General features: G+C 44.6%; 1 protein-coding gene across 4 annotated transcripts in view; it reads left to right on the forward strand.

Annotated features, from left to right (window-relative positions):
- The window catches only part of AKAP9 (A-kinase anchoring protein 9), a 3,155,794-nt gene that overhangs the window by 915,117 nt on the left and 2,218,908 nt on the right, over positions 1-21,769 (forward strand). The gene's annotated exons all lie outside the window — the stretch shown is intronic.

Genomic DNA, 21,769 nt, shown 5'->3' on the forward strand with positions numbered 1-21,769 from the left:
GGACCAGCTTTCGAGGTCATGCGGAGCGTGCTGGCCAGGTCCTCAGCTGTATCATACAGCACAAACACTCTACCCCCTCCAGCTCTGGTATCAGTCTCTGATCGCCCCCTATCCTTGGACAGTGGAGACCCAAGGCCTCAGGATACCTCCATGAGTGGTCCCTAACTTTCTGAGGGCCCCCAGAGTTTTTGCCTGAGGAGCCACCCAGAAAAAGAACGTACAAGAGGAAGCACATCGACTCCCAGGAAGAGTCTCTCACTTTGTACACTGACCTCGAGGAATCAGAGGGGTCCCCCAAGTCGTCCTCTGAGGATATCTCTTTCACTGATATCCTAGAGATCTTGAAGCAGAGAGGCAACTGGCCCTCTAAATCCCCCTCTGAGGAGGAGTTGGTGTTCCTGAATGCCTTTCGGGTTCAACCCTCCACCTCCTGGTTTTCTCCCCCCTTCGACGAACTCCTGGATCTGGTTTGTGGAAGGGTGTGGGAAACCCCTGACACTGTGGAACCAGTCCCCTGGAGACCCAACAAATTTCTGTCCGCCCCCACTGACAAAGAGTTTCTCACGAAGGGCGTTCCAGTAGATGCCATGGTGGTGGCAGCGGCCACCAAGAAGGAACTGGCTGAAACTTCATCTACTGTCCATCCCCCTAACAAGGAGTCTAGGACCATGGACCGGTATGGGAAGCATTATGTTTTCTTCAGCGGCCTTTACTCTGCGGTCGCTGAATTACTTGTCACATTTTACATGGCTCCATAGAAATCTCCAGAAAGAGCTTGGAGATTCTCTGCAGGGTAATGTTTCTGACGCAGTGGCTCAGAAAGTCAATGCTCAGATATCTACCCGAAATTCTATTGCTAACTCCTCCATGAGGCTGATCTCTTACGCAGCCGAAGGAGCAAGTAGGGCAGCGAGTTCCGGAGCTTCTCTCAGGAGGCACTCCTGGATGCATCTCTGTAATTTCGCGGAGGCCTTCAAGTCGACATTCACTAACAACCCGTTTGATGGTTCATCGTTGTTCGGAACCAAGGTGAAGGACACTCTCACTAGGTGCGAGCAAGAGGGAAAAACTCTGTCTGCCATGGGAGTCCGTTTTTCCATGCCTTCTAGACCTTATCCCAAAGTTCAAAAGAGTGGGGAAATGTGGTTCAAGAAATCTCAGAGGTTTTTTCATGATGCACAAAGTGATTCCCCCTCCAGAGGCATTGGAGGGGGTGGCAACTCAGGTAGACGTCACCCTAGAGGCAGAGGAGGTCCGCATAACCAGGGAGACCACTACTCCTTTCGTGGTTCTCCTTACCAGCACTCCTGATGGGTGGCCCGACTGCGCGTCTCTGGAGCCAGTTGGGGGTCACATTTCACTATACCCAGAAACCTGGCAAGACATTACCCAGGACCAGTGGGTATTAAAAATAGTTTCCAGAGGATATCACATTCCCTTCTCTTCTCCTCCCCCACCGATCAAAAGAATCTCAGATGTTCCACCCAATCAAAGGGATTCCGCAGCTTCAGAGGTTCTAAAGCTGCTAGAAAAAGGAGCCATCCAGTATGTCCCCTCAGACCAGATCTCATTTAGGGACTTACTCCAGATTCTTTTGGTGCCGAAAAGAACAGGGGACCTGAGACGCGTCTTGGATCTCAGCCGCTTGAACTCCACGTGAAGAAGTCCAAGTTCCGAATGGTCACATTGTAATCTGTTCTCCCATTGTTGGGAAAAGTGTGGATGTGCTCCATCGACCTCAAGGATGCTTACTACCATATAAAGATGGACAGGGCATCCAGAAGTCATCTATGCTTCCGGCTGGGAGTCAGTCATTTTCAATTTCGTGCCCTGCCCTTTGGTCTCACCACAGTCCCCAGGGTGTTCACCAAATGTATGGCAGTGGTGATGGCTCACTTGAGATGTCAGGGATTCCAAGTGTTTCCGTACCTGGATGACTGGCTCCTTTCTGCCACCACCAGGCATCTGCTACTACAGACTAGAGACGCCACTATCAAGCTGTATCAACAACTGGGTATCACTCTAAACTGGGAAAAGTCTGCCTTGTTGCCCTCGCAGCATGTCACCTTTATAGGCGCCGAGTTAGACACCGTGCTCATGAGGGCGTTTTTACCACAAGAAAATATTCAGGGTGCAACAACAGGTATACGCGTTGCTCCCTCTGAAAAAAATAAAGGCAAAAACGGTTCTCAAATTGTTAGGGACGATGGCTGCAACAATTATGCTGGTTCCTCTTGCGAGGCTACACATGAGGCTCCTTCAGTGGCTGCTGTTCGCCCAGTGATCTTTACAACATCTTCCGCTTTCTCATCTTATAATGATCACAGACAAGTGCAAGCAAGATCTACGCTGGTGGCTTCACACCAGCAACCTCAGTGCGGGAAAGCCCTTCATCCCACCCCCTCCTGTTGCTACAGTGACCACAGATGCCTCCCAGATTGGGTGGGGGGACATTATCTCGGTAGGACAGTCCAAGGCATGTGGCAGGAACACAAGATACATTTGCATATCAATATCTTGGAGATGAGAGCAGTGCTACTAACTTTGCAAGCACTTCAGATCTTTCTTCCTCTCGGAACATTTGCGATCTGCTCAGACAATATGTCGGTGGTATGGTATCTGAACAAACAGGGAGGAACCAAGTCGTACCCCCTTTGCAGAGAGGCCATTCAAGTGTGGCAGTGGGCAGTGTCTTCCCAACGTTTTCTTGTAGCAATGCACATTCCGGTGAAGTCCAGCATGATTGCCGACAGGTTGAGCAGAGCTATTCTGATGCCTCATGAGTTGTCCCTGAACAGTCAGGTTGCGGAGCAGATTTTCCGCAGTTGGGGTCAGCCTTGCTGCGACCTATTTGCCAGTCCCCTCAATACCAAGTGCAGCAGCTACTTCACCCTTATCCCCCCTCAGGGGGAGTCACCCAGGGACGTTCTAGTTCACGATTGGCCCTCCGGTCTACTTTATGCCTTCCTGCCTGTTCCTCTGCTGACAAAGGTTATTCAGAAAGCACAATCCTTGGGAAACAGAATGATTCTGATTGCTCCACACTGGCCTCATCAAATTTGGTTCCCCTTTCTCCATCCCTATCTCTTGGACGACCCCTGGATTCTGGACCCACAGCCAGATCTACTTACTCATATGCCAGAGCAGTTCCATCTCTCTCTTCAGACCGTCCGGTTGACAGCCTGGCTACTCCAGTTCCATCACTAGTCAGGCTTCATCATTTTTCTCCAGAAGTGGTTCATATTCTGTCTTCGTCCCATAAGCCTTCGACCAGAAAGATTTATTTCAGTAAATGGAAAAGATTCCCCATCTGGGCTCATGCAAGACAAATTGATCCTTATACAACTCCAATTTCTTCAGTTTTGGAATTTCTCTCCATGCTTTTCAGTCAGGGATCAGCAGCTACAACCATTAAAGTCCAGTTGGCGGCTATTTCCACTTTTCATGTCACTAATGAACCCAGTCTAATGGCACATAGACTATAGACTTTGTAAGGCATTCTTGAAGGGGTTCATGCCTGCCACACTTCATTTATATTTAAGGTATACCCTGGGCATTATTATGTGTGCACCTGACGCATTGACACTGAGGTATCCCTGGGTGCTGTGCCTCTGTCACCATCCATTGCAGATTTTCACAAGGAACAAGGCCAGCTTATATGGTGATCTCACATATACCAGTCTTTTGTTCCACAGCATAGGGAGTCTTTGGGTGAATCTCTCTTATTGTCCCGCTCCATGTTATCTTAGAAGATTGAGGTTAAGTCTCCGCATTTTGTCTGATTGGATGGATCTAGATTTTCTCTGTCCGAATTCATCCTCTGAAGCTGGGTATTTTTTGGCTATGGTGAGATGGATCAAAGTCACTTTTATTGAAGGGAGCAATGTTTGCTGGGGTTTGGATCTTTTTTGAGCAAGCAGACCCTTTTAGATTCCTTTTATCTTTTTGTCGGGGACAGATTAGTTCTGCAGCTGCAGCTGCATGCAGATGTCGGGTCAGATACAATGGGTTTTGGCATTGTACTCAATCATCCTTCTGATGGAGTGATGAGTAGAAGATGACCTCCTACTCAATCATTGTACTGATGGTTTGGAAATCCCTTAGAGGAGACCTCCACTGATCTTAGCTGAATCCCTTCATGATGACGGAGCAATAACTGGGTCTTCCTGTCCCTGATCCAGGTAACTTTTGTTCGAGGGGGACGCGATTGCTATGCATTTGGTGGATCATTTTTTTAACTTCTTTTTAAGGAGGTGGTACACTTTTTTTTTTCCATTTGGGCCAGCCTAGGGCATGAAGGTCGTCCACTTGCATTTTGATGTTTTTCTTATTTTAGAAGCTCTCATCTGTCTTACCGTCCTGCGTTCTCCTGTAACCAGTCTGAAGGATATCTGTGTGTTTGGGTAATGGCGCCAGTTTCAGTTTGTGCAGTCTTCTGCAAACTTTGTCACAGACTGGAGTGTTGTGTACTGCAGAGTACTTTGGACCAAATGCTTCAGAGTCTGAGTCTGGCCAGGACTCAGGACACCACTGGGACTGAATTTTTCTGTAGGCTTGGCGCATGCCATAATCAAGTGTGATGTATGTGGGTTAATATTTTTATTTGATGTTTATATCCAGATTGGTGAAGAGGTATTGTGTGTGATTAGGTTTCCTGATGGGTCGGTGGGGTATTGTATGGACTGCCTGTTTGAAGGCTTAAAAATCCAGCTGTTCTTGCTGCCTTAAAATCAATGATGATCAATGGCTTTTTGAAAATGCTCTAAAGTTTGGATCCAAAGTCTGCAAATTCCCTATGTCTCCATTATGGGGATCCAAACTGCTCCTTCTATGGCTCTATTAGATAAGTCTGTTAAAGTTATCTCCATGGCTAATCTCTCCAGTGATTTCAGCTAATGGGCTTGTGTTGGGGTTGTCAGGATTTCACTCAGGGTGGGAGGTACCACCAGTTGTAGAGGCCATTTGGCACAGCGGTCCAACAGCTGGACACAGGGGTTGAGACATATTTTTCCAAGCTGTGAGAGGCTGTGGAGGGTCCCATTTTGGAGTTGAGTGTTGGCTTAGGCAGCCGAGGTCCCAGAGGGGTTGTTGATTGAGATGTTTGATTTCTCGAGGCATCATTTGAGTTTGCTTATCTCAATCTCTCAGTATGGATATCTTGGTTTTTGGAAATGTTTACAAGTAGTGTTGCCAGTAACCTGGCAATGTCTATGTTGGCAATTTTGGGATAGGTCTGAGCATCAACATGAGGGTTTACCAGGTTTCCTGCCAACTTTGAGTTTCAGCTCTTTTTTTTCTTCTGCTTCTTTGGACTCTTTTCTTTGCTTTGGAGTCTGGATTGCTTTTCTTTTAGTTATTTTTTTTTAGTTTTTACTTTATTCTTATTTTTAGTTTTTGCTGGATTTTGTGTAGCCTCCTCTTTACTTTCCCTTTTTTTTTTGTTTTGTTTGGGTACCTTCCCTTTGAACTTTATTGCTGGTTGGTACAGTCTGCTTTTTTTTTTGCACATGCCTTATCCCTGCATGCTGCAGTGTGCCATTGGAAGGAGTTTATTTGTAAGTGATTCAGCGGCTTTGTGTTTGTTTTTTTGCCAGTCTTGCCACACTAGAACTTAGGACTAGTCTTTAGAAGAAGTGTGTGTCTTTTCAGTTCTTTACTGTGGTCTTTTTCTTTTTATTGGGGGGTGGGATGGATGAGGGACCTCCAGAGGGATGATGCCTGATCTGACACCAGTGAGGATATAAGAGTTGATTGTTTGATTGTGATGGCTGATCGTGTGTGATGATGGTCAAGTAATGTATCATCTCATTTGATGGGATGTAGTCTATTGTGTTTTGGGCTTCCAGGTTATGAATTCAGTTTTTGGGCAGGAAGTGTTGTTGGGCTGAGTAGTGTCTCCAGTCTATATTTAGGTAATTGAAGTCACCTCTAAGTATGGTGGTGTTTGATACATTTATTCCCAGCTGTTTTTGGAAGGCCATGTGAGGTTGGTGGTCCTTGAAAGGTGGAGCTTGTATGGTAACATTGCACAATTTGCATCTTGGTTATGGTTAATTGCACCTGGATGTTTGACCTCCGTGCATTGCATGCCATGCATGTTGAGTGGTGGGTGTCCTTGATGAATATGGATACCCCCTCCTTTTTAGTATTGTGTGTTTTTTGGGGCGTTGATGGGGGGGTACAACGATAGGCTTGCTGGGGTGCCTGAGGGGCCTTGGTTTCTGTCACAACACAACAGACATTTTTGTCATTAGCGATAAGAAGAGACCTCGATCGTGCATTTTGAGATTCAGACTTCTGGCATTTTTGAGCAGCATTACCCTTTTTCCTTTTTTTTGTTCTAGGGTGGTAGGTTTTAATTTGGACCTTGCCTAAAAGGCCTTAGGGGGACAATAGGGAGCCTAGAGGGTGGCAGGAGCAGGGTGGAATATCAAACCCCCAGCAGCCTGGCAAGCAGCGTGGCTTGGCAGCGTCCTCCATGTCCCACAGAGACGAACAGATCCCGACTGAATGACACCAGTGTTTTTACCAATTATTGTAAAGCTGATCATCTTATCTCTGTGTTGTGGCATCATTCTTGGTGAAGGTAGGATGCTGCTCAAGGTCAGCCTGCCTGAGCGCTGGGGAGCTCTCAATGGAGCTCCTCAATGTCTCTTTCCTCAGTGTCCTAGGGGTCATGTCTCAGGTCGTGGTTACCCAAGCGTGGAATGAACTGAGTACTATTTGTACCTGCTGTTGAGACCTTGTGGTGCTTCTTGATATGGTGGGCCAGTTCTGAGCGCGAGCAGCAGCTTACTGTGACCTTCTCCTTACCAGTTCGTGGGGCGGAGACGTCAGTGTGTGTCTGACCTGGAGTCACCAATGACTAGTGTGTGTGGCATTGTGTTTGTTGGGGGCTGTGACTGTTTGACACTCTGACTGTTGTGTGGTCTGACTGTGTTGATGTGATGGTGTCTGAGGTGGTGTTTGGGTGTGTGTCTGCTTTGGTGGCCCTCTGCTGTTTTTTTTTTTTTTTTCAGAGTTATGTGTCTGTGTGTTTATTGTGTGTGTGTATGAGGTTGTTGAGGACTGATGCTACGGTGTGTGTGTGGTGTGGGTAGTGTATGTGTCCTCTTCTCCCTGACCAGTCTCTTGCCAGTCCTCAGAGCTCAGCCTCAGTTTGGCTGTTGGCTTGCATCTCATGTATTCTGTTTTGTATTTGTGGAGAGTGGGAGGAGGAGGTTTGAAGACATATTGTAAATTTGCCTCAATATTTGCCTCAATACCCAGGTGAGCAGGAGAGACAAGAGGACCTGATCCCTCAACCCTCCAGGAAGGAATAGGAAAAAAAAAAAAAAAAAGAAGAAGGAAGAGGGGGTGTGACCGAGAGGGGGGGGGCCTTTTTGGGGTACTATCTATGACAAGAGCACCCCAAGGCAATGCTGCTTCGCCCTCCAGTCTTTGATCCGGTCATGCCTTGGGACCTAAATTTTGTGCTACAATGTCTCACGTCATTCCCCTTTGAGCCTGCAGCTACTTGTGAATTGAAATATTTGACTTGGAAGACAATCTTTTTGGTAGCCATCACTTCAGCTAGACGTGTCTCGGAGCTCCAAGCTTTGTCAATCAGACTGCCTTATTTGATATTTCACAAGGACAGGTTTTCCCTCAGACCAAACCCTTCCTTTATGCCGAAGGTGGCTTCGGTTAGTAATCTCAACCAATCCATTGAACTGCCCGTATTTTTTCCAGAGTTTTCTAATAAGGCAGAGTTTAAATTTCACCAGCTGGATGTTCATAGACAGTTGCGTTTTTATTTACATAGAACGAAGGATCTTAGAAAATCGTATCAGCTATTTGTCTCATTTTCAGAAAATAGGATTGGGTCTCCTGTTTCCAAAGTGACCTTGTCTAGATGGATCTCTAGGTGTATTTTCTTAATTTATGCCTCAGGTGGTAAGGAGTTACCATTTAGAGTGAGGGCTCATTCTACCCGATCGATGTCTACCTCTACAACATTTCAGGCCAGGATGTCTATGGATGATATTTGTGCTGCGGCTACATGGGCATCTCCTCACACCTTTATTACTCACTACAAATTGGATTTGATATCCAGAGGCAGATCTTCCTTTGGTTCCACAGTGCTCAGGAGTATTTTCCACTGAGCCGCCCAGGGTTCAGGTGCTGGGGACGCTGTCCCACAAATAAAAATGTAGGCGGGACTGGACTACATAACATCAAGAAGTTATGTACTCACCATAACGTTCGATGTATGTAGTCCATCTCGCCTCACATTCTTACTTACCCCCCCACCTTCCCCCATCCTGGAGGGCCTAGAGGTTAGTTCTGGTTTCAGTACTCCTTTTATTATTGTAATGTTTTTCCTTCTCTCTGTGTTATGTGTATGGAAGGTGAGTGATTAAGCTTGCAGCAAACAAGATCTGGGGAAAGGGAGCAGTGCAGCATGGGATACCTCTTAGCCCAGCCAATTGAAAGACTTCGAGCTAGAGTATGGCCGAGTCAGAGCCGAGGTTCAGCTCCGAACCCATGGGTAAGAATGTGTTGCGAGATGGACTACATACATCGAACATTATGGTGAGTACGTAACTTCTTGTTTTCATCATATCATGAAGTAGTTCTGATCCATATGAGCCCTCTAACTGACTTTTGCAGCTACGCATATTTGATAACAAATGCCATTTGTTTACTTTTTGAGGTGGTGACTAGAAGATGCTATGTTAAAATGTTATGTGAAAAAGTTGAAATGTTTTTAAGTTACAGGTGTTTCTTGGGTTAAAATCACACCAGAAAGTAACAACAAAACAAGCAACCTTAACTTCAGAATTTCAGACAAAATTTTCAGCAAGATACCTATGCATTCCCACCTCATGAGTGGTGTAACTGTCATTAACAGAGTTCTTTCTTACAATGTCCATAGTCTGAAAAATGATATTTTTGGATAGAATTGCACAGTGATAGGTACGTAGTTCACAAGGTAGAACTTGTAGATAGTTCACTGAAAATTGGCCATTGAATATGTTAAGGCATGCTGAAAACTGTGTGAATGTTAAGACATGGTAAAATTGGGGTTGTTTGACTTTTGAGGACTGACAGTATTATGGTTAGTAATACCAAATGATGTCATCATTAGACATGAAGAACTGATCATTCAGTCTTGACAGACATCAGTGGAAGTATATTACAGACTACTGTGTTGAACATACTGGGTGAGCAAATTGCTATGACTAAGGAAATGATTTTTCTGAGCTACGATACAGAATCGGAATTGCCTAGACATAGTAAGGCCTTGCTGAATCTAATTATGATGGCTGCCAAAAAAGCAATTACTAGAAAATGTCAATCAAAATCTATACCAACTGTACTAGAAGTAATGAATATAGTGACAGAGATAAAACAACTGGCATTGGAATCTTTAGAAAAGGGTAGGAGCAAATTACGTAGGAAAAATGTGAATTGTGGGAATACAGATGACGCACTGGTGCAGTGGTAGCGTAGTTGCTTCACAGCAAGAGGTTCTCTGGTTCAATTCTCGACTGGAGTGCCTTCTGTGTGGAGTCTGCATGTTTTCCCTGCGTTCGTGTGGGTTTCCTCCGGGTGCTCTGGTTTCCTCCTATGTTTCAAAGACATACGTCTGGAACATTTCTTCCTGGGCCTCCACTGAAAATTGGCTTCATTCCAAGTCAGACTTTCCCGGTAAACAAATGTTAACCAAAAAAAAAAAAAAAGTACATGCAGAGGAGGAACAAGGTTTAAAAGAAGGCAGGATTTGAATGAGCTATGTAATGTTTGACTAACAGTGACTGGCTAGATTATAAGTGATGTATGATGTTTGCAACTAAAATTATGCGAGTATGGTTTCTTTTCATTTATATAAATGCATGATTTTCTATGTCATAAGTGATAATTTAATAAAGATGTTTCTTGTTAAAAAAATGCCAGTATATTACACTTCCCATTTGAACTTTTTTTGGTAGCTGAAATGTTCACCAAATTGGCAGAACATTGTAGGAAACGACATGCCACATGCTTCCTTACTTATATGATTGGCTCTTGGTAGCCCCATAAATGAATTCTTTGGTAGTGTCCTTGGAGTATGCAAAGCCCTTGGTTGTGGTTTCTGTAATGATCCTAAGTTGGAAAAGCTGTCTGTAGTTTCTTATCTATGGGTTGCCGATATAGGTTTGAAGTTGGGCAGTTGATAGTGTTTGGCATTCCTGCCCATAAATAAGGACCAAAACATTTCTTTGGCATGCTGGGCAAGACTTTAGTGCAGAGTCCAAGCATTGGAGCTTAATAACACTTGTAGTTGTGATGGCCGCCATGATCCTCATGGTGTGATTTGCTATGTTGAGGATGTGGGTGATGCAGTGCCCTGTGATGTGTCAGTGGTTACAGAGCCACCACATGCCTGTGGTTCTTTTGCTGGGTGTAGATCCAAGTCGTTGGACCCTGGGATAGTTGGTGATTCTCACCAACTTTAGATGGTTCTCCAGTATCTTCACTGACTGTGTCATAGGTCCTGTTATGCTTTACGTGGCAGAGGAAGAGCGCATCTTGTCCCTGCATTGGTTTAAAGGGCATACGGGGAGGTGCATATTAGCCTGTTAAAATTATGGATGGTCCTTCATGCCACTCAAGCCTTTGTGAAGGATGTGTATTGTGCCCCTTCTAATTTAGTCAATTGACCAGACTGCCATGTCTTTCACCAAGCAAGTGGGATATGCAGTAGTAGCCCCTTTGAAGTGGCAGTGCTTTTCAGGCAGTTAGTCATTGAAAGAGTCTTCCATGTCACAGCATTCTACACATTATGTGAAGTGAATGTGCTAATTGACTCCTGTTAGCTGCACCTTCAGTTCTGTCCAGGAGTTGTGGATTCTGATTTCTGCTTAAATTGGATATTTCACAAGTCACTCAGGAGGGTGAACTACTCCAAGATGGAAAAACAGTGATGTTATGTAGTCCTATCTCGCCGTAATTCTTGCTGGATGGGTTCGGAGCCGACATTTGGCTCTGACTCGGCCGATACTAAAGCTCGAGAGCTTTTACTGGCTCGAGGCTAATCCCTATCCCATGGTGCCTCACGGCAATTCCCCAGATCTCGTTTGCCACAAAAGCTTCAAGGTTGTCTCATTACTGGCTCGTTGGCTAAGTAGCAGATTTTTTTACTAAATCTTGCTCTTTTTTCACTACCTTTCTTCAGTCTTTTACTCTTATAGTTAATAACTCTTATTGTGTGGTTGTATTGAGTGTGTGGTTGTATTGAGTGTTTGACCCCTATTTCCCCCCATAGGATTGTGTAGCTCATTTCAGTTAGAGGGCCGTAGTTGACAGTTTAAGTTGGAGGGACTTTCCACCTTGAGTGTTTCTTATATATAAAAAAATATATGTATAGAATCTTTCTAAATTTCTGTCTTTACTGTTTGTTGGTATTTTTACTTCAGTAGATAGTTCTTTCTTAGTACAGTTAGTGTTGTTGTCTTTTTTCATAGGTAGCTTTATTAGTTCTTGTTAGCATGTCTAAAGAAAAAGACAGAGAACACAAGGACCATCGCCCTTCAGGGTTTAAAAAATGCGATAAATGTTCACAAAAGATGTCACTGACAAGACAGTCACACTAGCTGTGTGTACTGCTTAGGCGAAGCCCACTTACAAGAACCCTGTACTTTTTGCCCTGCCTTCAGTACTAGGGTTCTTAATGAGAGGAAATGGAAACTCATAGATAGGGGTCTTATGACCAGTTCCTTCCAGGAACAGTTGGAACTTGGTCAGACAGCTCCTAAGACAACCAAACGAAAATCATTGGCTCCAGCTTTGAAACTGTCGAAAAAGTCCAAAACGACAGAGCCAAGGAGTTGTGGCTCCAATTCATTTTCTTCTGTCTCTGTGCCATCTGTGTCTTTGGTGCTGAGGCAACCTTCGGTACCGAGACAGTTACCTGAGATTGACCCTGTCTCGCCTACCTTGATATCTCCTATTTTGGAGAGGAGGAGATCTCCTTCTTTCTCCACCCAATCCTCCAGGACACTCTCAGATGAGGACATCGAGCGGGTGGTGAAGAGGTTGCTTTCTGACCCGGCTCTGGCAAGAAAATTGGCCCCTCTGGATCCAAAGGCTTTGGAGCCGACCCTTTTGCAATCCACTGCTCCTCCTCTGACTGCTTTGCTCTCGGAGCCAATCACGTCAGGTTCCTCGATGTTGGATCCTTCGGTTCTGAGGATTCTTCCTGCTTCCTCGGAACTGATAACTCTATCCTCAGTGGCTCAGTCTGGAGCTGAGGGATCTGGGAGCCGACGCTCTCAAGTTGACTTCGAGAGGGATAGTCACCCTGGATTTTATTCAAACCAACCCTCCCTCTCGGTGCTTCGGCTCAACTCAGCTCAGTTCCCACATCTGCTTCAGAGCCATTCCCCCTCGCTCGGAGTCAATCATAGGTTCATAGGTAGGTATGAGGCTATCGGCCCTGGAGCCTATACAAGCCCAGCCAAAAAGGTACCCTGGCTTTTGCCACCCAAGAAAATTATTTTCATGTGCCACCATCAAGCAGAGCCACAGAGGTGATCCCCGGGGTGAATTTCCTATTTCCCATCCAATCATCAAGATTTTTCTTGAAGAGTGCTAATGAAGAGCTTTGTTATAAATAATATGCCCAGATAATCTAAGCATCCTCAACTTCTGTATTTTATAGGCAGTTCTAGTCACACTTACTCCATAATGAAACTCTTATTCCTTAACCAAGGCAGCCAATTATTATATAGGTTCATAGGTTAGTACTAAGTTAACTGCCCTTGCAAGCCATTTTAAGCCTAGCCAATTATCTCTTGTGAGATTCAAGCCCTGCACCTTGTGTTTGTAAGGCAAACACCTTAACCATTAGACCACCCTCCCAACCCCCATCTCCTCAGAGAGGAGGTCTTCTTCAGAGCAGGGAGGAAAGGCCTTTGAAGCAATAGAGAAGGCTTTATCTTCTGTAAAAGCCATACCTTTGGAACCGATGTCCCTCCAGCAGCCAGCAGCAACCTCTTCTCCCCTGCCACCCCCACAGTGTAGGAAACCAGAGACTCAAGCAGCCCCCATTGGAGATGCCCCCTCTTCCAAGACCTCCCAGATTATCCCACTGGAGAGCTTTGTCGGAAGAGACTTTGTAAGAGAAAGCATGTTGACTTGACTGAGTCTGTCACATCTGCAACTGATTTGGAGGAATCAGAAGGGTCCCCTAGATCCCCCTCTGAGGATGTCTCCTTTTCTGACATCCTGGAAATCCTCAGACAGAGGGGTGATTGGAAGACCTCTAACCTTACTGAGTATGAATCATTGTATCTTGAGGCCTTTGGTTCCCGACCTTCCACCTCCTGGGTGACACTGCCTTATGACCAACTCTTACAGTGGAGCATGTCCCGAGGAGGCCAAACAAATTTATGACTGCAGCAGAAGATAAGTCCTTTCTTTCCAAAGGGGTTCCTGTTGATGCTATGGTGGTAGCAGCAGCCACCAAGAAGGAGTTGTCCAAGACATCTTCCAGTATCCATCCTCCTAACAAGGAGTCCAGGACGATGAATAGGTATGGAAAGCATACCTTCTCTTCAGCGGCATTTACCTTGAGATCGCTGAATTACCTTACCCATTTCACTCTACTTCAGAGGGATCTCCTGAAAGAATTGGGAGATACCCTTCAAGGTTCTGTAGCTTCGGGATCCACGGATAAAGTTTCTGTGCAACTCTTCACCCTTACATCGATAGCTAACTCCTCCATGAGGCTGATTTCCTATGCAGCGGATGGAGCGAGTAGGGCAGCCACAGCAGGAATCTTTCTTAGGAGACATTCTTGGATGCATTTTTGTAATTTCACGGAATCCTTTAAGTCTTCCTTCACCAACGTCCCCTTTGATGATTTATCTCTTTTTGGACCTCCGGTGAATGAGACCTTGACCAGGTGTGAGCAGGAAGGGAAAACCTTATCTGCTGTCGGTGTCCGTTTCTCCCTTCCTTCTAGACCCTATCCCAAGGGTCAAACAGGAGGGAAAATTTGGTTCCGTAAATCCCAAAAAGGTTTCCCTCAGGCACAAGGTCAACCTTCCCCTAGGGGCAGAGGGGGAGGATATAATGAAAGATGCCATCCTCGTGGCAGAGGAGGTCCACAGTACCAGGGAGATAGAGAAACCTTTTCTGATTTGTCCCTTCCATCGCCCCTGAGGGGTTACCCGACTGTCCATCTCTGGAGGCAGCCGGGGGTCATCTATCGCTGTACCCAAGCGCCTGGCTAAACATTTCACAAGATTGTTGGGTACAAACCATAATATCCAGAGTTTACCTGATTCCCTTTGTTTCCGATCCCCCAGTAAGCCGGTCTCTTCCAGACGTGCCACCCGTTCAACTAGACCATGCAGTATCAGAGGTCATCTCGTTGCTGCGAAAAAGAGTCATCCAAGAAGTCCCCACAGAGCAAACAGGATTCAGAACTTACTCACAATTCTTTTTAGTTCCAAAGAAGACAGGGGATTGGAGATCATTTCTAGATCTCAGCAAACTCAACAAGTCCGTAAAGAAATGGAAGTTCTGAATGATCACTCTGCGGTCGATATTTCTCTTTATCGGGAAAGACAATTGGATGTGCTCAATAGATCTTCAGGCGCTCCAGAAGACACTTACGCTTTCGGCTGGGAGCCAGTCATTTTCAGTTCTAACACTGCCCTTTGGCCTCACTACAGCCCCCAGAGTGTACATCAAATGCATGGCAGTGGTAACGGCTCACCTGAGACGTCAAGGATTCCAGGTATTTCCGTACCTAGATGACTGGCTCCTTCCTCACTGCTACCACCGAGCATCAACTGATCAGAACCAGGGACGAGACTCTATCCTTGTGCACCAGATTAGGCATCACAGTAAACCTAAAAAAATCAGCCTTATCTCCATCGCAGCACATTGTATTCTTAGGCTCAGAATTAGACTCAACCACCATGTCAGCAAGACTAACACCAGAAAGAGTAGAATCATTGCGCAACCAAGTCAGATCTTTGCTAAACAGTCACAAAGTTCAGGCCAGGATAGTCCTTCAAGTCCTAGGGACTATGGCCTCCTCCATTCTATTAGTTCCTCAAACACACATGAGAGTACTTCAGTGGCTACTATTTGCCCAATGGTCAATACAGGATCTTCCCCTGTCTCATCAGATTCTCATCACAAACACCCGCAAGAAGGATCTGACATGGTGGTTGCATACGGAACTTCTTTTAGGTCGTCCGCTTGTTCCTCCTCAAGAAAATGCAGTTTTGACCACAGACGCCTTCCTGATAGGATGGGGGAGCATTATCTGGGAATGACGGTCCAAGGTACTTGGCTGAACCTCGAGAACCACTTGCACATTAATGTTCTGGAGATGAGAGCGATGCTATATGCGTTGTAAGCACTTCACAGTTCTCTTCCCACCGGGACAATTGCGATTCAGTCAGACAACATGTCTGTCATGTGGTACATAAACAATCAAGGGGAAACCAGATCTTATACGCTTTGTCGAGAGGCCTTAAGAGTTTGGAAATGGGCGATGGAAACTCAACGCTTTCTGGTAGCAATGCACATCCCAGTGAAGTCCAATGTGATAGCAGACAAACTCATTTGAGCAATTCTCATGCCTCACGAGTGGTCCCTGAATGCAGAAGTTGCGAACGAGATCTTTCACAGATGGGGCCAGCCTTGCTGCGACCTATTTGCCACACACCTGAACACCAAATGCAGCAGCTACTTTGCCCTAATTCCCCCGGGACTCCTTTATGCCTTCCCACCTTTTCCTCTCATTCCAAAAGTAATACAGAAAGCGAAACAGTTGAGGACTACCCTGATCTTCATTGCTCCTTACTGGCCTCGTCAAGTCTGGTTTCCCTTCCTGTGGCTATACCTCTTGGAGGAACCATGGATTCTGGAACCATCTCCAGACCTCCTGATTCATCAATCGAGGCAGTTCCATCCTACCATCCACACCCTAAAATTGACAGCATGGCTGCTCCAGTTCCACGAATAGCCAGGTGCGTTTCCCTTTCACCTTCAGTCAAACACATTCTGATTTCTTCCCACAAGCCTTCCACTAGGAAGTTATACTCCAGCAAATGGAAAAGGTTTTCTAGTTGGGCTGTAAACCAAGGTTTAGATCCATATACAGCTCCTATAGAATCTGTTTTGTCCTTCCTTGCATCCGTCTTTCATGAAGGAGCTTCGGCTGCTACAGTTAAGAGTTCATTTAGCTGCCATCTCTAATTACCATTTTGGCTACATGGGAAATCCCATCATGTCCCACTCTTTGTGCAAAACCTTTTTGAAGGGAGTTCTTCTCAGGACTCCAGTCAGACAGCCATCAGAACCCTGGGACCTAAGCTTAGTTCTCACATCCTTAATTTCTTCCCCCTTTGAGCCCTCTTCTTCATCGGATCTGAAATTATTATCTTGGAAAACACTTCTTAGTAGCCGTAACCTCTGCTAGGAGAGTCTCAGAATTGCAAGCTCTTACTATTCGACCTCCTTACATTGTTTTCCACAAGGATAGAGTCTCCCTTAAGACTAACCCTTCCTTTCTTCCCAAGGTATGTTCAAAACATAATCTTAACACTATCATTGAGCTACCAGTGTTTTTTCCAAATCATTCTAATAAATCTGAATACAGGCTACACCAGTTAGACGTCCACAGAATTCTCAGGTTTTACCTACACAGGACTAAAGAATTTAGAAAATCAGATTAATTATTTGTTTCCTTTTTGGACAGAAATAAAGGCTTGCCTGTTTCTAAGGTTACCCTTTCAAAATGGCTTTCAGATTGCATTTCCTTTGCTTATCAGACTGCTGGCAAACAGTTACCCTACAAAGTAAAAGGCCACTCCACAAGGGCAGTATCAACTTCATGTGCCTTTAGATCTAGGCTCCCAATTGATACTATTTGTGCAGCAGCTACTTGGGCAAGACCGCATACCTTTGTCACTCATTACAAATTGGATTTGGCCTCCCGGGACAGGTCATCCTTTGGGTTCACTGTGCTGAAGAGTCTTTTTGCTTGAGCCACCCGGGTTAAAGGTGCTAGGGACGCTAGTTTGTAGTCCATCTCACCTACATTCTTGCGTCCCTCCCTCCTGGCCCCTTCCTGTTCCTGGAGGATCTGGTGGACTATACTTATGCTGTCTGACCTGGTTGTAGTTGTGTCCACCTGGCATGGATAATGTTTACACAATGTTTGTCTGTATTTACACAGTTGTACATAGTTTCATAACTATTAGGTACTTACTGCTTTCTTGCAAACAAGATCTGGGGAATTGCCGTGAGGCACCATGGGATAGGGGTTAGCCTCGAGTCAGTAAAAGCTCTCGAGCTTTAGTATCGGCCAAGTCGGAGGTGAATATCGGCTCCGAACCCATCCAGCAAGAATGTAGGCAAGATGGACTACAAACATGGAATGTTATGGTAAGTACATAACTTCTTTTTCTCTGTTATTCTGTTCAGTATATAATTTAGTCCAAAAGGAAAGAGGTTCCTGTGCTAGAGAATGATAATGTGGTTCTTGCTTTTTGATGGTAGTTCTGCTGAGGACCACTTCCTGAGAGAAGCCCTTATGCTCATGAATTTCATCTTGCAGTAGGCTGTGTGTGTTGTTGTTCCCATTAATAATGTGTTTATGTTCTTCTCAAGTAAAAGAAGGCTGAGACTCTGGTTCATTCCCTGTTTGGAGTTTGTCATTAGAGATGCCATGTGCCCTGCTTGGGAGCATCCAGGTTTAAGCCTTATTATACCTACAAAGGCAAACCATTTATGTTGACCACCCCTCAGATACATGTTTCCCTTCTGAGCATACATTCAGATCTTCTGCCATCTCTGCTGTTAAGCATAGGTCTGAGAAACCCCAGCATTTGTCTGTTATTCCTGGTAATAGTCAAAGGGCTGTGGATTAGTTTTACAAAAGAATATATACTACCATTGTGAGGCTGCTATAACTGCTTATCCAGTGTGTCTTATTTTCAGACTTCTGTTATCTGACTTGTGAGAAAACAACATAGAAAACTCATTGACACCATATCTTAAGTGGGGCTGGATGTAGCCCACTGTCCTTTGATGCAGCAAATGTGATGGTAAGGACTGATGTCATTTGCATCTGTCTCCACTGATCAGTGTGATTCATTGTCCGCCCTCATTGACATACTGAGGCAGACTATATTAAATGCATAGTTCAGTGGAGAGGTTAAATTTGCCAGTCCCTTTCTGGAGATCACTGAAGGTCTCCAGAAGTGAAGTTGAGCCCCTTATTACTGTTTGTATGTAATCCGTCCTGATTTTCCCTGTAAACCTGTGTAGCTCTTATAGAAAGCAAGTAACCAAAAGCCAGAGGAGGCCTGCTAATTGCCAGACCACTCTGCTTTCCCGGTTCTGCAACAAAGTCTTAATAAGTGGACTTTTTTCAAGTTGGCAAATGTTTTCCCCTTAATGCTAATCGGAACACATTTCTTTGGATTTGCTACTGCCCAGAGTAAGATGTTAACAGGAATAGGTAGGTCTTGGATGATATGAAAATGTCATATTCTTTAGCAGAACCAACACTATCTTTAATGGTGCTTTGTGCAGCTCCCTGATTTGTGATTTGGCACCCTCCTAAAAAAAGTTGTGCCACTGCAAGCTGAGGACAAAAAAAAGTCTTACACTCTGAGCGGATTACCAAAAAGAAAAAAAATGAACCATAGAAAGTCAGTTAAAACAAATGTAATAAATTTCTTGTTTGCTAGGGTGAGAATACCACGCATGGAGTGCTGAGGAATTTCACTCCTGACTGCTTCAGTGTTCATTTCTGAATGCCTGTACTACACTACCACCTGATCGTGTACCCTGACTCCTTGCACCTGGGGTGACTGCCCCCTTCACCTTGACCTAGCTATTCCTCTCTTCTTTAGTTGCTTGAGCCTCTTCCAGTTTAACCTTCACTAACAGACCAGTCAGTCTTAGAGGGGCAGCTGGTACTGTCTCAGTCACTGCAAGCCTCAAGAGATGTGGAAGTTATTCTGTGAGTGAAAGTGGGCCACAACTTGTACTCCCATCTTGTTCTGATCCCAAGAAGTCAGGTGGTCTTTCCTGAATTTGAAGGTAAGTGCTTTAACAGTCATACCCTTTATGTGTATTTTTGCATATTCATCTTTCTTTACCTATTGCCATTGCTCACACTGTGCTTTTGGATTGTCTCGCTAGATATGGCTGTTCCCTGTTGGAACAGCAACAGCTAGGAAATGCAGAGGTTTGAAATGGCAGTACTTTGAGTAGACGATGTTGCTTTCTAACCATTTTTTCCACTCTCCCAGCCAATCCTTGCTAGTGTGTTGGCTTTGATAGTAGAGGCCTTTGGGCTTATTTCCCCTTGTATGGTTAGTTGTTAGTTGTTCCCTTTTAGGAATCTTTTGGCACTAGTCTGGATCATAGCTTGACTGTAATCACTTTGGATCATCTTTAAATATAACATGGTTGTCTTGTTTCTTGTGCAGTGAATTCTCTGTATGGGAGATTGTAGACATGCCTCAGATATGTGCCTTTCATCCTTCTGAGGGGGACAGACCACTCAAGAATCTTACTTTCCTGGAGGTTCCTTGTAGAGCTGGATCCAGACTTGACTTTTCCACAGGTCTTATAGAGCTAATAGTTTTGACCATGTTCACAGATCCACTACCAATCTTGTAGTAGAGATTTTGTTGCCATTAGTTACTGTCTCATTATCCCGTCTTGGTTTTCCTTGATTCAGACCCTGCTGCCATACCTTAGGATGGTGGGTTTTCAGCCCTTAAACTAGAGACTGGGCATCCCATTCTGTCTTGTTCTGTTGATGCAGTCCTTTGCATCGTACATATCAATGGAAAATTGAGTGCTCATTTGGGGCATTGTTACAACTCAAGGCTAATAGAATCTGCTAGAAAAGCATTTCTACTTCAGTATTCTTGAGTGTCCTGAAACTTGAGCCTGACCTTCAGTCAGACAGTCTGGTAATGGTATGGTAGCACAGAATGCTGTGGATGGGAGCCTACTGCTGCCTTTTTGTATAATAATGATTTGGGTTTGGGACTGAGCCACCAGCTGTTTAACATTTAGGGGGAATGCAGTCCTACCCATGTTCTCCCCTATACAGCAGACATTTCATCTTTACTCCGTATCTACCACTTGCTTTCAGAGTTCCATACAGAAAGGCAAGACTTATTCTTATCATTTCAGTGTGGACCAGAAGATCCTTTACCCAAACCCTCTGACTAGAATCCTCTCCAGAGATGATTGTAATCCAGGTGCTATTGGCTGCAGCACAGTGGCATTGTGACTATCCATCTGAACACTTGGCTGCTACAGAACTTAAAAGCTGAGCTCCAAAATATTTGGGACTCTCATGGAGCCTTCTGGTTGGACTATCTACATGGTAAGTGAAAAAGATTCTCCATCTGGGCCAAGAGGAGGCATCAGTCTTCCTTTTCAGTGTAAAAGTCTCCCAGGTTTGACAGGCATATCTCAAGCATCTGTTTGGTGTAGGTCTCGATAGTTTTGTCATCAAGGTGTATGTTTCAGACATCTTTACATATTATGATGTAGTGGAAGGCAGCGCTTTGACCTGGCAGAGCTTGATTTAATTTTTTTTTTTTAATTTACCAGTTTTTGCTCCTTCACTTCTGTCCACAGTCTGAATCACTGCTCTAACCACTGCATTTCCATTTGTTTTCCTTCACAGAATGTACCACACCCAAGCCCTTTTCTCCATGGTAAGGCGGTAGCTGCAGTTTGGCTGCCATTTAAGTAGCCATCAGTGGAGTTTTCACATTGAATTCTTTTGTTGAGACCTGATGGCACTCTTACTGGTTATGCAGTGGGCATGGTGCTTAAATTGTCTGTTGCTTGCTTTTCCGTGTGGTGTCAGTGCTGGTTGCCTGGCCCTCTTGGAAAGCATATAATGATTTGCTGCCATTTAAGGAAGCGTTTTCTTGAGTTTTCCCATAATAAGGATATTGTGCACAGTTTGAATGAGATATAAAGAGTGAAAATGTTTTTAGTCCCTTTAGTTTTATATGTACAGGTTAGACGTGTATTTATCAACCAGAGGAAAAGTTGTGGATGAAATTTATTTTGTAGGGGCAGGGGAAGAGATTAAGATTTAAGGTGGATGAGTTTTGTTCTCCACATACATACCCAGCTCACATATACCCAGCTCATCCAAGCACACAAACTCATTCATAACGTCTCTCTGCCCTCCCTATCAAATAACTTTGAAATGCATAAACCAGATAGACTCCTAAGATCCAGTTCCCAAAACCTAATTAAATTGCATAAACCAACACATCCTGCTGGGAATCAGTTGATGTCCTTTACTCTTGCACACCTCTGGAACTCTCTCCCTTCTCCCATCCGCACCACCAGCAGTCTGTCCTTGTTTAAAACCTCACTGCACTCGCACCTTACTTCACAATGGAAATGCTCTTGCTCTCATCCAACCTAATTCTACCACACTTTCTTCCCAACTTTCCAAATTTTGTTACCTGTCACTACCTCCTAAAGTTTTACATCTTTAGCTCATTGTAATTCCCTAAAAAAAAAAAAAATTACTACTACTTACTGAATTAACCCAATGTAATTTTCCTAATGAAAATCTTTTATTTCTGTATTATGTAACGTCTGTTTGAATTGTGCAATATGGGTTTGTACTATACAAAATATGTATTTAACATTTAATTGAAATGTATATTATGGATTTGTGCTTTTTCTGTATTATGTATTTCTCTGGAGCTTTTCT

This window comes from Protopterus annectens, chromosome 3.part1 (genome assembly GCF_019279795.1).
Source record: "Protopterus annectens isolate FY-2018-M chromosome 3.part1, PAN1.0, whole genome shotgun sequence".
NCBI classification, from domain to species: domain Eukaryota; kingdom Metazoa; phylum Chordata; order Ceratodontiformes; family Protopteridae; genus Protopterus; species Protopterus annectens.